Source organism: Polypterus senegalus, chromosome 14 (genome assembly GCF_016835505.1).
Source record: "Polypterus senegalus isolate Bchr_013 chromosome 14, ASM1683550v1, whole genome shotgun sequence".
In the NCBI taxonomy this organism is placed as follows: domain Eukaryota; kingdom Metazoa; phylum Chordata; class Cladistia; order Polypteriformes; family Polypteridae; genus Polypterus; species Polypterus senegalus.
In genome coordinates this window covers 99,550,533-99,561,412 of record NC_053167.1, presented here as the reverse complement: position 1 = coordinate 99,561,412, position 10,880 = coordinate 99,550,533, and the positions used below count along the sequence as shown (strand labels likewise).

Here is a 10,880-nt window from a genome sequence, read left to right as displayed (position 1 = left end):
CCGAGAAGACACAACAAGCTCAGAGGGCAACTGACTCCATCCTTTCCAGTCAGAGGGCTATAAATTCGAGGTGCTCCTGAAAGGTGGCGTGTCATTTAAACTTAGGCCAGGACAGAGCTCTATCCCAGAACAAACCGACTGTTAAGAAGCACTGCAGGGTTATACATTATGCAATATTGCTATTTGAAGATAAGTGAATAACAGAAGAAGAATACATTATACAAGCATAAATGGTGAAAGGACATATTTAGATAAATCAAGTAGGGTTAAAATGAATACAAACATTTCATGTAGCTCAAAACACAAACAAGATTACTCTTGGTTGCCTCTTGTCTTTTAAGACAAAAAGGGGAATTCAACTTCAATTATACATTTCACTATTGATTACTAAAGATAAGTGAATGTAAAAATAACACTGTACCACATTAAAAGCATATCTTTTCTTCTGAGGGGTGATCCATGTTTTTGACAGTTGATTTCAGATGCTAGAATGTTTTGACGCTACAAACAGCTGAGAGACATAAAAAATATATCTGAGACATAACTAGAGAGGACAAGGCACAAACGAAAAAATTGATATGTATTATGATTAAAGTCAAACAGATTTAAGCACATTTTAAGGCAAATACATTACTTTTATATAAAACACAGCTACAGCCTAACAGGGAGAAACACATTTAAAACAAGTGGAATGCAAAAATGCTGAAACAGTTCGTTCCTATACAGCGACATAGGGACTGGAGCTTGACTTTGCAGGTTTGGATCTAAAGCAGAAATGAACTATGGATATGGTACAAGTTAATCTGCAGCATACCCTGACTTAGACACACATCCATCACAACATTCTCACTTTTGCCATATCCAACAACTTCTCCTGCACTACTTTCACTGCCCATGTTTCAGGTCCATACATCATTGATTGTACTGTAGTGTGAATATAACAATTTGTGTTGTGTTTCTATGGTGGCCTAATCTACAAAATGAAGAGAAAAAAACACTTCAAGAAAACACAGTGGAAATGTAATTGAATTAAAAAGCTCAAGTCAGGTGATCCATCCCTTGGATTCCAGTTGAATACATCATTAACAAATGGAAAGAATATACCACAGTTATAAAAACGCACATGATGGCAGGGCAGAAGGCACATGGGAGACTCTGAAGTCAGCCAGAAGATGGTTCTATGGTCTGAGGAAATGAAAAACTGAGCTTTATGGCCAAAAGACTAAATGTCATGTTTGGCGTAAGCCAAACACTGCATATTATCTAATCCGGTAATATCCTGGAGTGGAAGTCAGAGTCTCAATCCAACCATAGAATGTGCAGATGGACTTGAAAAGGCTGCCTGACAGAGTTTGAGTAAGTTTGCAATGAAGACTGGGGAAAAAATGCATTGTCCAGATGTGCAAACCTGATGGAGACCTATTACCATGGACTCAAGGCTAATACTAAAGTTAAGTGGGTTAATACTTATGTGATTAGTTATTGTGTGTATTTATATCTATACTAATAAAAGGCAAAGCCCTCACTCACTGACTCACTCACTGACTCATCACTAATTCTCCAACTTCCGTGTAGGTAGAAGGCTGAAATTTGGCAGGCTTATTCCTTACAGCTTACTTACAAAAGTTGGGCAGGTTTCATTTCGAAATTCTACGCATAAGGGTCATAACTGGAAGCTATTTTTCCCCATATAATGTAATGGAGTCTTGAGTTGGAGATGGCGTGGGGGCGGAGTTTCGTGTGACATCATCACGCCTCCTACGTAAGTGCACGTAGAGAACAAGGAAGAACTCCAAGCACAAAACGCCATTTCACAATTGAGAAGGCAGAAAAACATTATGAAGCAAATGATGCATATGCGGAAACAAAGCACGGCGTGAACCGTAAGTTTATATTAAATTAAGTTCATAGACAGGCTGCCACTAGCGTTTGTAATTTAGTGCCTGCCCATATAAGGCCGCCCATCAGCGGCAATCCAATACAAACACTGCCGGTAAATGTTCACGGGTGAAGGACTGTGCTTATGCAGAGGAAGATGAGATGGTCAGGGTGGTGTTTGGCACAAACTCATTGAAACTGCGAGAGAAACTTTTAAGTGCGGGTCTTAGCTGACATTACACGAGATGGCACCAGTACAGCTGGGAACCTTCGATGCAAGAACACCAAGCGGCTCACGGAACTGACGCAATGCAGACAAAAAGCAACAGTTCCAAAGAGTGCTGAACAAAACCGAATTACACAATTGAGAAGGCAGCAAAAAAATATGAAGCGTCTTATACATACAATCATATTCATAAGTGCAGCTACTGCGGAAACAAAGCACACGGTGGAAAAAGTGAATGTCCTGCTAAAGGAAGACAGTGTAAAAAAAAACGTGCATGCAGTTTGTCACATCACAGATAAAAGGAAGACGAGCTGTTTATTGATGCAGTAAGGAACTAATCGATGAATGAAACCTCTTATCTTTACAGCGATTGACAAACACGGAATGTAACTTGAACACATCCTACAAATACGAGCCTGATTGAAAGAAATAATGATAATCAAATCCTTGATGACAGCAACATTCAATAACACTCACAAAACAATTACTGTATATTGACAATCATGTTACGTTATTTTTAAAATGTTCCCTTTTCTATTTCATAACTTCTACTTCTCCACTGCGGTACACGGGTATATATATATATATATATAAATGTATATATATACCCCGATCTACAATACATACTTTAGCATAGACGACATTGAGGTTCGATTCCCGAGAGGGGTGTACTGACTATGTAGCGCTACCGATTCATTTTACCTTCGATCTCCTTGGTTTGGGACGTATGAAAAATATTAGGTTAACGCAGAATCATGTTACGTTATTTTTAAAATTTTCCCTTTCTTAGCACAAGCACAGCTGAGAAGCTTGATGCATGTACTCCATAACGCGTTAAAAATAACGCATTTAATCACACTTTCAATTCCAAGCAAACGGAACTTTTGTCAATGCATGATTTCCTGGTACATCCATTACACTGATGCACACATCACAGCTACAAAAATGTTAGAGTCGGAATAAAGCGCGTCCTACGACTGATCATTTCGACTACCCGAGCGAAGCCTTGATAAAAGCATGGTTTTGTGCACACTGAAAAGCAAGCAAAATTAGATGCATTACAGAAAGCGGACTTTGTGGCTCTTACTGGGGATCATTGGACTTCCGTGACCGTTAGTAATTCTAAATACATCTAATTACAAAATGTTCAATGATCACACTGTTTTAGCCTAATGTACAAAATAATTTTGGCTAATGTTACTCAGAGTTTAAAGAGTAAGCTGGTCAAATTACCTTTTATGTTTCTGACTTATTTTTTTAAGAAGAAAACTGCACTTTATGTTGAAATTTTGGTTATTATTATTTAAAGACAATACTATTCTGAAAATGTACTTAAAGTACTTAAACTACCACTTTATTTTTAAGTCTGCCCAATTTTAACCAGGGATGATATTTTTGTTTCTGTTTTGAATTCAAATGCAGTTTAAAAGCTTTTTTTCAGAAATTAAAACAGCTTCAGTTTACAATATTCATGTCCATGTCTATTATTTGATTCTGTCGCCCACTAAAACCGTTTTAAATTAAAAAAAAAACATTTGCGATTTGGGGCAAATTTACGTGCGATTACATACGATTAATCAAGATTAATTCTTACACAGCCTCTAATTAATTGGATTAATTTTTTTAATCGAGTCCCACCCCTAATATATATATGTAGATATATATATATGTAGATTTGTATATATATGTGTATATACAGTATATATGTAGATATGTATATGTTGTATATACAGTATGTATATATGTGTGTGTGTATATACAGTATGTGTATATATGTATATGTATATATATGTATGTGTGTATATGTATATATATATAACTGTATATATGTATGTGTATAGATGTGTGTATGTGTATATATATATATATGCCAGCAACACTCATGACAATGACAAAACAATTACATTGTCAATCGTGTTACGTTATTATTAAAATGTTTCCTTTTCTTTTACTTCGCTGCCAATCGCAGGTATTTTGCTATATATATATATATATATATATATATATATATATATATATATATATATATATATATATATATATATATATAAATAGATAGATATGACAACAACACTCATATCAATGACAAAACAATTACATTAACAATCATCTTACGTTATTTTTAAAATGTTTGCTTTTCTTTTCATAACTTCTTTAACACACTACTTCTCGCGCGAGGCGGTATTCTGCTATATAGATATATATATATAGATATAGATATAGATATAGATAGATATATATATAGATATATAGATATGGGAACAACACTCATATCAGTGACAAAACAATTACATTGACAATCATGTTACGTTATTTTCAAAATGTTTCCTTTTCTTTTCATTACTTATTTAACACACTACTTCTCCGCTGAAGCGGGGTATTTTGCTAGTTTGTAATACATTTAGATCAATTTGTAGCATCTGTTTTGAATCTGACATTAAAAAGTTTTTTCTGCTGATCAGTGTCATAAAAGCCAAATTAAATCCATAGTGATTCAATATTGCATAACAGTAAAGAGTGATAGCCTCCAATGTAGTGTATCATTTTATAGGTACTGCATATCATATATATAAAGATATATAAAGTTACACATGCATGTCTGAGTGTCACATTCCAGGACAAGAGGGTGCTGGTTGATAATGGTATCATCTCTTTCTGTTTTCACAGCTCCGAGAAGACACAACAAGCTCAAAGGGCAACTGACTCCACCCTTTCCAGTCAGAGGGCTATAAATTGAGGTGCTCCTGAAAGGTGGCGTGTCATTTAAACTTAAGCCAGGACAGAGCTCTATCCCAGAACTAACTGACTGTTAAGAAGCACTGCAGCGTTATACATTATGCAATATTGCTATTTGAAGATAAGTTAGTAACAGAAGAAGAATACATTATACAAGCATAAATGGTGAAATTACATATTTAGATAAATCAAGTAGGGTTAAAATGAATACAAACATTTCATGTAGCTCAAAACACAAACAAGATTACTCTTGGTTGCCTCTTGTCTTTTAAGACAAAAAGGGGAATTCAACTTCAATTATACATTTCACTATTGATTACTAAAGATAAGTGAATGTAAAAATAACACTGTACCACATTAAAAGCATATCTTTTCTTCTGAGGGGTGATCCATGTTTTTGACAGTTGATTTCAGATGCTAGAATGTTTTGACGCTACAAACAGCTGAGAGACATAAAAATATATCTGAGACATAACTAGAGAGGACAAGGCACAAACGAAAAAATTGATATGTATTATGATTAAAGTCAAACAGATTTAAGCACATTTTAAGGCAAATACATTACTTTTATATAAAACACAGCTACAGCCTAACAGGGAGAAACACATTTAAAACAAGTGGAATGCAAAAATGCTGAAACAGTTCGTTCCTATACAGCGACATAGGGACTGGAGCTTGACTTTGCAGGTTTGGATCTAAAGCAGAAATGAACTATGGATATGGTACAAGTTAATCTGCAGCATACCCTGACTTAGACACACATCCATCACAACATTCTCACTTTTGCCATATCCAACGACTTCTCCTGCACTCCTTTCACTGCCCATGTTCCAGGTCCATACATCATTGATTGTACTGTAGTGTGAATATAACAATTTGTGTTATGTTTCTATGGTGGCCTAATCTATACAATGAAGAGAAAAAACACTTCAAGAAAACACAGTGGAAATGTAATTGAATTAAAAAGCTCAAGTCAGGTGATCCAAGTCACTGAATACCTCTTTAAGTTCAGTTAAATCAATCATTAAGAATTTAAAAGAATATCGCACAGCTATAATTCTGCTTAGAGACGAGATTAATTCATAATTTGTAATTCTATCAATATAACTCTGACGTCTTGTGTCTTACTTTAACATGGCCTTTTATAACTTCATTTTAATCGTAATTTAACTTAATCCTGATACTCTATATGTTCAATCTCCTCAAAATAACTATTCATGGTGGCTCTAAAATCGGTACTGACCCCTACTCTCTTTTCTGTTTCTTTTTCCGGTCTCTTTGTGGTGGTGGCCTGCGCCACCACCACCTACTCAAAGCTTCATGATGCTCTAACAATGATGGACGGATTAAAAGGCAGAAGTCTACGTGACCATCATCATCATCAAGCCCTTCCATGAGAATCCTAAATCCAAAGAGGACTGTTTCATTTATGTTAGGTGAGAATGCCCAGAGGGGACTCATGGTCTGGAATCCCTACAGATTTTATTTTTCTCCAGCCGTCTGGAGTTTTTGTTTTTCTGTCCCCTGGCCATTGAACCTTACTCTTATTCGATGTTAATGTTGATTTATTTTGTTTTATAATTGTGTCTTTCATTTTTCTATTCTTTAATATGTAAAGCACTTTGAGCTACTGTTTGTATGAAAATGTGCTATATAAATAAATGTTGTTGTTGTTGTGTCTTTGGGATGCTAGAGGGAAAATAAAGTACCTGGAGAATATCCACACAAACACAAGGGATTTGAACCATGGGCTCTGGAGCTGTGAGGTTCTACAAAAAAAATCAGAATGTACAATGAAGCTAATGTCACAGTGGATGGCCAAACAGTTTAGGCAAAGCAGGTTTTGTTGCAGTACCTTCAAACCATGAAGTAACTGTACTTCTGTACCATTGCTCTGACCTGATATGTCAGTAGGTGTGATTGGCATAAGACATATTATAACTAAAAAAGGAAATTTCTGCCATCACCCCTACAATGCTTGTGGATACCTTTGCCAATATGGAGCTAGTGTCGACCTGTGTTTGCAAGAAGAAGGAAAATGTGATTGGATAGTTTACACATCTATCAAGGTATGCACTATATTTATTTCGTTTCTATCACTTTATTATTACGTGAGTAACATATCAAAACTTGGTGTCCAGTCCATTAGAATCTCCCTGTATTAAGAGGTTTTTTGAATGTATTACTATTATTATTTCTTGTTTTGCTGGTTATTGGATTTTGATGCTTGTTTATTGGATTTGCCTTTGGGATCTGTGCAATGGGACTTGGTTGCTTTGGCTTGTTTTTTAGGAAAATCCTTTTTTTACTCTATTATGCAATTTGCTATGTTCTTTCTATTTTGTTAAATAAACTCTTATTTATATATATATATATATATATATATATATATATATATATATATTGTGAACGATAGGGGGCGCTCTCGCTCCCTTGAACCCCTGTCCACGACTCCAGGTAAAAGTCCTCAAGTTGACTTTATTTTGTCGCCACAGTGCACAAAGCACACTCTCCACCACAATACTCATTAACAAACAATAAACCACAATAATACAATCCTCCAGCTCCCAGACGCGTTGCCACCCTTCCACCCAGCTCAGCTCGTTGATTGGGAGTTCCCATAGTCCTTTTATAATCCCTGACCCGGAAGTGTTCTCAATCCCCAGGCCATGTGATCCTCAATCACTTCCGGGTCAGGTAAAAGTTCTTTTCTTCAACCCGGAAGTCCGTCGCTCTTCCTGTGATGAACCTCCGGGTCACAGGGCACGAAGAAGCCCTCGGTCCTCCCTGCAGCTCCCTCCTGTGGCCCCCATGGCATCCAGCAGGGCTTTGCATAAAAACTCCAATGTCCATGATGCCCTGCTGGTCTTCTGGGGACCTCCACGCTGCAAGGAGGGCTCCACCTGGCGGCTTAGGGGGTATTGGCGGGATAAATGGCCGGCCATCCTTCACATATATATATATATATATATATATATATATATATATATATATATATATATATATATATATATATTTATTTATTTTATTTTTTTTTAGGACATTCTTTATATTTTGAATTGTTGGGGCAGTTTTCCATACTTTGGTCCTAGCCATGCTAAAGACAGCAGAGAGTTGTGTGGGGGGAGCTGGACTAGGCTAGTAAAGGCCTTTATAGGTCTTTTAGGAGACCTCACACCATTTTAATCATGTTTGTCCCTCTTTTGTCACTCTTTCATACAATAGTACTTCTCCAACGTTCCTTATATTTTGTGGGTGGGTGGATCCACAAGAGGTGGGTCAACACTTCCATCACTGCTATAGGACCACCCCTTCGCATAAAAGCAGAGTGAGAAGCAAGAACTTATGTGATTTATTGATTTATTTCCAGAGTGCTTTGTGAGTATCTGCATTTTTGCTGGTTTCTTGATTCTGCTTCTGTTCCTGTGGTTTTTCAATATTTAGATTGTGCTTTGGGATTTTGCAAAACCCTTTGCATTCTCTGGCTTTTTTCATATTTTTGTGGTTGTTTGCAGTTTTTTGTTAATACAGTGGAACCTCGGTTTACGAGTAACTTGGTTTACGAGTGTTTTGCAAGACGAGCAAAAATTTTTAATAAATTTTGACTTGACAAACGAGCGATGTCTTGCAATATGAGCAATATGGATACACTTTGTCTGCTGAGCGTCATGTGATCACAACTGAGCTGATGGTTCTTCTCTCTCTCTCCTTATCTCGCTTGCTTGCCCAGCACCTCTCTCTCTCCTTATCTTGCTTGCTTGCTTGCTCGCCCAGCGCGTCTCTCTGTTTACAGCGCTCTCTCTCTCTCTCCTTATCTCGCTCGCCCAGCACGTCTCTGTTTACAGCGCGTCTCTCTCTCTCCTTATCTCGCCCAGCGTCTCTCTGTTTACTACAGCATTGTGACTGTGTGTGTGTGCGCTGTGAAGTGCGAGTCCCCATCTTGCTCCCCAAAACACGAAGCTGAGTCTCAGTACTTTAACACTAGTTTTATTCAGCTTGAAACAGCAACAGCGCTGTTATTTATTGCAGCAGGATGTTTATAATGTTCCTTGTATGACCCATTGACGACAGGCGCTTATAGCATGTCTGCGATCTTTTTGGATTCGCTTATACGGCGAACTGCTACAGCGCTGGGAGACTGCGATTGCTTTGGGACACTCTTCCGCATGTCTTCCTGTTGGGTGGAATCCCACATGAGTTTAGAAACTCACACCAGCCATGATTCTTTTTAAAGGTAAAGTGCAGGTTAATTTGTATTATGTATTTTACTTTATATTTTGTCTTAATCATTTTTATATGAATAGTTTTGGGTTGTGGAACGAATCATCTGAGTTTCCATTATTTCTTATGGGGAAATTTGCTTTGATATATTTAGTGTTTTGGATTGCGAGCATGTTTCCGGAACGAATTATGCTCGCAAACCGAGGTTCCACTGTATATACCTTTTTATTTATAAAGATTTTGATTGGCTTTGTCCTTCATAGCAAAAGGTTCCATGGCTCCTTCACCTTATAGGGAATTTTTGTGTATTTTGGGATATTTAGCACTAGAATCAAAGCGATAAACAACACTTGAGCTGGGAGTGGTTATTGCAGTTTCTCTGGCAGTGGGATGATGGGATATTAGGCTGCTTGCTGCTTGGGCTTATCGACACATTTACAAGACAAAAGACGCTGATGAAGAGGTGCGAGCGGATTTAAGGTGGGCCGGATTTACAAGTTTTTTTGTAAGCTTTGGTAATTCTAGTGTTAAAAGAATGTTTTTGAAACTTTAATATCCTGTGTCCATGGAGGTTGAAACCAGCCATTTGAGTTTGGACATCAGGCTGCCTGGAGTAGGAATTATTCTGGCATTTTTTGTAAGACTACATCCATCTCATTACAGAGTACACTCAAGTTCACAAAGGAGTCATGATAGAAATGGGATAAGCTAAATTAAACTTGTGGAAAATAATTTATAGCTCATCCTGTGATATAATCCATTTGCCATATCCTGGGTCTGCTGCTGGATTTCTTCCTAGTGGAGCAATCCTGGTACACCTCCAATAGCACCGTCTCCATGGAGATGACTTTTGTTAATCAAGTAATCACAATAATAGCCATTGCTTTTGTCACAAACACCCACCACTGCCATGGCATTAAATAGCATCTCCGTCATTCCACTATGTGGAGTTAACTCCACAATAGAAAAGGACCCAACTTTACTAGATATTTCATCATTTGTTGTTATAATCCTTTCAGTAAACATGCATTTTAGTTTTGAAGCACCAGTAAGCAGCATTGCTAGGTATGGGAGTTAACAATGACATGCCTAAATTAAAGTAAACTTACCAAAGATGGTGTAGATCTATCCAGCCAATAAACAACCTTCCTTGCAATTGAAGTCATGAGCATCAGCAAACATTGCTGGAGAAGTTTACATTTCTGTACATATACTTAAAAATAATTTCACTTACTTTTCAACCATTTTACCAATTTTAGCCCAGGTCTGGTCTGTATGTGAATAAAGAATAAGCCACAGGAAAAAGCCACCGACTATTCAGTTTTAGAAATTTTGGATGATGTAGTTGTGGCCAATAGGGTGCGTTGCAGCATCCCAAACACCAGATGCAACTTCACACACACAAGTTCCAGGTGCAAATACAACATTTATTAACACTAATTACCTCTACAAAGGCTTCTTAATAAACACAATCTCAATTCCAATCCTTTCTTATATTCCTCAACTCCTCCCGGGTGAGCTTTGTCGTCTTCCATCCAACTCCTACTCAACTGGTGAGGTTGAGAGCCTCCTTTTATCTTAGGCTCGGAAATACTTCTACTTGTTGTGTAAACTGATGAGTCCCTTACCACCCTCAGCATGCAGAAGAGTGAGTTCTATGGCTGCCTTGGGGTGGTGTTGTTTGTGTTTTGTGAGTAGTGTTACTGCTTTCCTTTGGTGCTCTTTTAGGTTTGTTTGTAACTAATGTATAAGTCCAAAAGAATACATATTGTACTGATGGCTGCAATTGTGCGGCCTGTGTGTAGGTGTGTTTTGAGAC

The 10,880-nt window shown here is 37.3% G+C and overlaps 1 long non-coding RNA gene across 1 annotated transcript in view; it reads right to left on the bottom strand.

Annotated features, from left to right (window-relative positions):
* Positions 1–5,214: 5,214 nt before the first annotated feature.
* LOC120514966 overlaps positions 5,215–10,880 on the bottom strand; it is a 69,116-nt gene continuing 63,450 nt past the window's right edge. The window contains exon 3 of the long non-coding RNA XR_005630559.1: positions 5,215–5,283. This is a non-coding gene — a long non-coding RNA (uncharacterized LOC120514966). The remainder of the gene's footprint in view (positions 5,284–10,880) is intronic.